Genomic DNA, 6,153 nt, shown 5'->3' with positions numbered 1-6,153 from the left:
TCACAGCACCGGAGCTTATTTCCTATGCATGGCAACTTTCCTTTAGCAACTCAGATTGAAGGCACATTGCCTGGGTGCAGAAGGAAAGGCAACATGAATGACAGGCAGCGCAATTCTAGACACAACTGCTGCCGCTGAGTTCACCGGGGCTCATTACTTTTGCTCCTAGGGTTAGCAGGTATATGGGTTGCAAGCCAGACTGCCTAAACACTGGAGGTGTAACATTTGAAAAGGGGACATGCAGAAACCCTGAATATGATAAGAACTTGAACATCCTCCTCTTATTTTTCTAATATTGCATTGGTTACCAACTGTGGCAATCACACAGGGTCCCCGGACGTTTCACCGTCTATTGATCCCTGTGCCACCAATTTATTTCTCGCTGCCACCACCCAGGCCCTACCTGGTACAATACTGAGTCCAGTCAGGGTTAAATTGGAACATAAACTTCTGTTTATTTATTGCAGTTTAACAAGCGCGTGGTTTCATAAACGGTATTGGTCAATTACAATCATGGGGTGCCTATCCAGACCTATAACTTCCGCTATCTGCTCTCACTCACTAAACCACCTCTCAGTTATTTGCTTCTCTTCCTAGCTCCTAACTGTTCTTGGCTCAGCTTATTTTGCTACACTAACTCAACCTACCCACAGACTCTATCCCAATTCACTCCCACTCCAACCAACCTCCCAACGAACTCCTCCCAGAGCTGGTTTTATAGTCCCTCTGACTCCACCCCCCTGGGTTCTGATTGGGTAACTTGTTTAACTATTTCACCTCCAGCACTATCATATGTTAACGTCACAGCAAACCCCCCCCCCAAGATATGCAAGTCAGGCATTGTCAGGGACTGGATTGAGTAGGAATGGTGGGGACCGCCCTCCCTCCTGCACCTTCCCGAGAAGAGGAGGACAGTGTAGATATAGAACAGTGGTTTGCAGAAGGTCATAGCTCAGAGGCTGCAGAGGGGAGAAGCTGAGAAATATTGGGAGAGGAGCAAGAGGAAGAGGAAGCACCAGGAGAGAGACGATTGACAGGCTCAGTGTCCTTGGAAAGCATTCCTGACCGCCGCCCCCTCTCCCAGGACCAGGCGTGCATTGAGAATAGGAGAACAGAAAGCTCAGAGGCAGAAAGCACAGATCAGCTGACGGAGGGATGACATATAATAGGAGAGACAGAAAAGATGGGACTTTACTCAGAGCAACGCCATTATCTAAGAGAGACAGCATTTTGACGTCTATCTCTGTGAATATTGAATAAAAGACTTGGCAAGAACTCTTCTTGGTTACCTACTTCTTGGCTGCCACCGTGGGCAGGATCGGATTCCTTGGAGCCTGACAGGCATACTTTCCCATATCTTTCCTCCAGATCATGTAGAAGCCCCAGACCCTCTAAGAGTCCCTGTTTTCCAGGGACAGTCCGGGATTTAAAGGATCCATCTCAGTTGACGGTGTGTGGCCCCAGGCCCCCTCAATCGCAAGGGAAGGCTTAGAAACTTGTGGAGTGCCCTGAGATCAATGGATGCAGGGCAGTATACAAATTTAATTTTAAAAAATTAAAAAATGAATAATAAAGTTGAGGTCATTCAAATCTGTTTCAGTTTTTTTTTAACTTTCATATGTAGGGCTGTAAGTAATTTTCTTGATTTTACTGCCTGTTTGTTCTTACAGTCAAGTTATGTATGAATTTTATGGCATAAAATAATAAATAAATAAATAATCAGTCCTTATGGGACCCAAGTGAACAAACCTTAACTTAGGCTACCATGTTTGCATAATTCAACCCTCAGATCCGTATCGCGTCAGGTTGTTCTTGCATGGAAAAGCCAATCCACTCACTTACCTTACTGCAGCTTTCGCCAACCTAGTGCCCTCCAGATGTTTCCAACCGGCCAGTGCTGAAGGGAGTTGTAGCCCAAAACATCTGGATGGCAACAGGCAGGCAAAGGCTGGCTTATTTGTGATCAGCACTGAATTTCAAGGTTGAGTAAGGTCGTGACTGTTCTCACCTAAGACTGCTCCCGGCAAATTCCATGCAGGGGGTGCAAAACACAATCAAATACCTGATAAATAATAATATAAAAAACTGGCTCTTGGATAGAATCACAGGTGAGTCATACAGTGACAAGGAAGCATTGCTAAATTGGCCAGTGTGTTGCAGGCGGAGTAGCAGTACCTGAAGAAGGGTGAAGCAGGTTTCTTGCTATAGCTTCATTTATTTTGACATACATAAATTTAATGACTATCTCTTTTCAATTTACTCCCCCTGGCTGGATGAAGAGCTGAGTACAGTTTCCCTGTCTCTAAAACCAATTAATTGTGATGACCTTGGAAGGCAGTTTCTGGTTATAGTACTTCTTGATGACTAACTGGCATTTCTGCTGTTATGCTGATTGTAGTGATTTCGACATCAGTCAGAGGAAATAGTTCAGTGTTTCCAGCCTCTGAAATTTAATATTGAAATATTAGATTTGCACAAGACTGGAGAAGAGGAGGTTAAGGGGTGATATGATAGCCATGTTCAAATATATAAAAGGATGTCACATAGAGGAGGGAGAAAGGTTGTTTTCTGCTGCTCCAGAGAAGCGGACACGGAGCAATGGATCCAAACTACAAGAAAGAAGATTCCACCTAAACATTAGGAAGAACTTCCTGACAGTAAGAGCTGTTCGACAGTGGAATTTGCTGCCAAGGAGTGTGGTGGAGTCTCCTTCTTTGGAGGTCTTTAAGCAGAGGCTTGACAACCATATGTCAGGAGTGCTCTGATGGTGTTTCCTGCTTGGCAGGGGGTTGGGCTCGATGGCCCTTGTGGTCTCTTCCAACTCTATGATTCTATGATTCTATAAAGACACAGCATTAGTCATAACTGAATGACACTTCCCCCCAAATCTGTGCATGTCTGCTCAGAAATAAGTCCTATTCAGTTCAATGGGACTTACTCCCAGGCAATCCTTACAGGTGCTTTTGCTACATGGTGATTCATGAATAAAAGAATAGCCAAAACAGGCAGCCAACTGAAAACAGGTGCATGAACAAATAACACATTTTCCTTATACTGTTGAAGTTTTCCTCTTCTGGGGGGGGGGTGTGGCAATGGAATATATGCGCTTTTCGCATCAATACATTCACTGTTTTAACTTTTGCCATTTGTCACACTCTTCCTGCAAATTGTCATTTCACAGTTTGATGTTCAAATCCACATTCATTCATTCATTCAAGAAATTCGTATCTGCTGTTCTGCTTCACAAGGGAGTTGCTTGAAGTACAGTAGTTTACAAATCACAATCACAAAAGCAACAAATTAAACGTTGGAGCACAAATTATCAAACAAAAACAGCAACACAAAGCACATGATACAGCTCCTTACCTCAGAAATGGGGTATCTGTGTGTCCCGTGCCCCCTGCCCCCCCCCCCCCGGTACTAGTTGGATTCCAACTCCGAACAGCCTAGATCCAAATTGCAGGGCTAGGCATGCTCTCTAGCCAAGATTGTTATTACACCTAGATGAGGTTTTGTTATATGGAGGAAGCAGAGGTTGCCTGGGAGCAAATATATCAGTTAGCTAAGCTTTCATTAGAGGAATATGTAGCAAAACCTCTTACTTAGGATAAGGCTTCTCCGGCCCCATTACTTGCATTTGTTGTTGCTGTTGTTTAGTCGTGTCCGACTCTTCGTGACCCCATGGACCAGAGCACGCCAGGCACTCCTGTCTTCCACTGCCTCCTGCAGTTTGGTCAAACTCATGTTAGTAGCTTTGAGAACACTGTCCAACTATCTCGTCCTCTGTCATCCCCTTCTCCTTGTGCCCTCAATCTTGCCCAACATCAGGGTCTTTTCCAGGGAGTCTTCTCTTCTCATGAGGTGGCCAAAGTACTGGAGCCTCAGCTTCACGATCTGTCCTTCCAGTGAGCACTCAGGGCTGGTTCCTTCAGAATGGATAGGTTTGATCTTCTTGCAGTCCATGGGACTCTCAAGAGTCTCCTCCAGCACCATAATTCAAAAGCATCAATTCTTCAGCGATCAGCCTTCTTTACTTGCATACTCACAATGTAAAAGACCCAGGCTATCCATGTAAGATATCTAAATGTAAGATACAGTGGTACTTCGGGTTACATACGCTTCAGGTTACAGACGCTTCAGCTTACAGACTCCACTAACCCAGAAATAGTACCTCAGGTTAAGAACTTTGCTACAGGATGAGAACAGAAATCGTGCGCTGGCTCCACGGCAGCAGCGGGAGGCCCCATTACCTAAAGTTAAGGTTAAGAACAGTTTCATGTTAAGAACGGATCTCCAGAGCAAATTAAGTTCTTAACCTGAGGTACCACTGTATCTTTGAAGCACCTCTTACTCCCTTTGCTGAGACACAGGAGTACTGCATAGATTTCTGGACTAAATTTGGCAATAAAGTTTTGGATGTCGTAACGGAAGCACTGCAGGTCTGTGCTCGTGTAATAACCATATTAAAACTGCCGAGTGTCCTTTGATCGAGATGTTCTTCTAAGCGTTTCCTATCAGTTTCATATCAGTTAAAAACGCCCAGCCAAAACAGCTGCTCTTTCCGCTCCTGTCCTCCAATTAAAATATATGGTTTGTAAGCCCATATAGAAATAAAACAAACAAAACAGGTATGCTCCTTGCCTGTATGGAGTAATTAAAGTTAACTGCCGAGCCAACTGCCTTTGCAATTTAAAAACTATTCAAGTTGTGGGGTTTTGTGTGTGTGTGTGTGTGTTTTTAATGAAAACTAGAACATACTATGGACACGGGTGGCGCTGTGGGTTAAACCACAGAGCCTAGGACTTGCTGATCAGAAGGTCACGGTTCGAATCCCCGTGACGGGGTGAGCTCCCGTTGCACATCAAAGTGCACGTAGATAAATAGGTCTGGCGGGAAGGTAAACGGTGTTTCCGTGCACTGCTCTGGTTTGCCAGAAGCAGCTTAGTCATGCTGGCCACATGACCTGGAAGCTGTACGCCGGCTCCCTCGGCCAGTAAAGCGAGATGAGCGCCACAACCCCAGAGTTGTCCACGACTGGACCTAATGGTCAGGGGTCCCTTTACCTTTTTAGAACAGACCACGGAACTCAAGGACAAGAAGCCATACTTGTCGCCATCGTCACCCAGAAGTCCAATGCAAACCCCTTACGACCTGTTGCAGCCAGTGTGGTGTAGTGGTTAAGAGCGGTAGTCTCGTAATCTGGGGAACCGGGTTTGTGTCTCCGCTCCTCCACATGCAGCTGCTGGGTGACCTTGGGCCAGTCACATTTCTTTGAAGTCTCTCAGCCCCACTCATCTCACAGAGTGCTTGTTGTGGGGGAGGAAGGGAAAGGAGAATGTTAGCCACTTTGAGACTCCTTAAAGGGAGTGAAAGGCGGGATATCAAATCCAAACTCTTCTCTTCTTCTGCTAAAATGAAGGCTTTCCCCTCCGTTTTAGTTGGGGGCTGAATGTAAACTGAATCCCGCCCCACTGAGCAGTTTGCAAACCTGCTGCCTTGGCTGTGTTTACCAGTTCTGCCAATGCAGAACTGATTCCTTCCTCTTGCTCCAAACTGGGACGCAGGAGTGTCTGTGTGTGATATCCTGTACTTTGCATGGGAAAATCTGGTATATATTTATTAGTTAACATGCATGTTTCATTGGCACAATATTGTGCCAGCAAGAATGAATCTGGCCCACTGACAGGACCTCTGCCAACGATATAGTTGCTTATAGATTTGTTGGACTTGATTCTTGAAACATTAGAAAGGCTTTTTTTTAAAAGTCCCTGTTTTTCCCCTGCCACTGGAAATTCAGCTGGAGTGGGTGGGGGGAAATGTTTGCATTTCCTCCAGGACTGGAAATTCTTATATCTTAAAACAGCTTGAACAGGTAGATTAAAATGTCCAGAATGAACTGGACATTCTGAGTTGTGCTTCATTATTTATGGGTGGTGGCTCCCTGCTTGTGGAATAATTCCTTTAATTAAGCTGTTGGCTAATTAAACAATCAATGGCCTTTTAAATGTGCTTGTAGGGTGGGTTATTGGGGTTTGTTTATGTATTTTGTGTTCCCATTTTGCATTTTTATGCTGTAAACCACCCTTTGATCTTGAGATGACGGGCAGAATATAAATTTAATAAATAAATAAATAGGTAAATATTTACTTTATA

Source organism: Podarcis raffonei, chromosome 5 (genome assembly GCF_027172205.1).
Source record: "Podarcis raffonei isolate rPodRaf1 chromosome 5, rPodRaf1.pri, whole genome shotgun sequence".
In the NCBI taxonomy this organism is placed as follows: Eukaryota; Metazoa; Chordata; class Lepidosauria; order Squamata; family Lacertidae; genus Podarcis; species Podarcis raffonei.
This window is presented reverse-complemented; position numbering follows the sequence as displayed.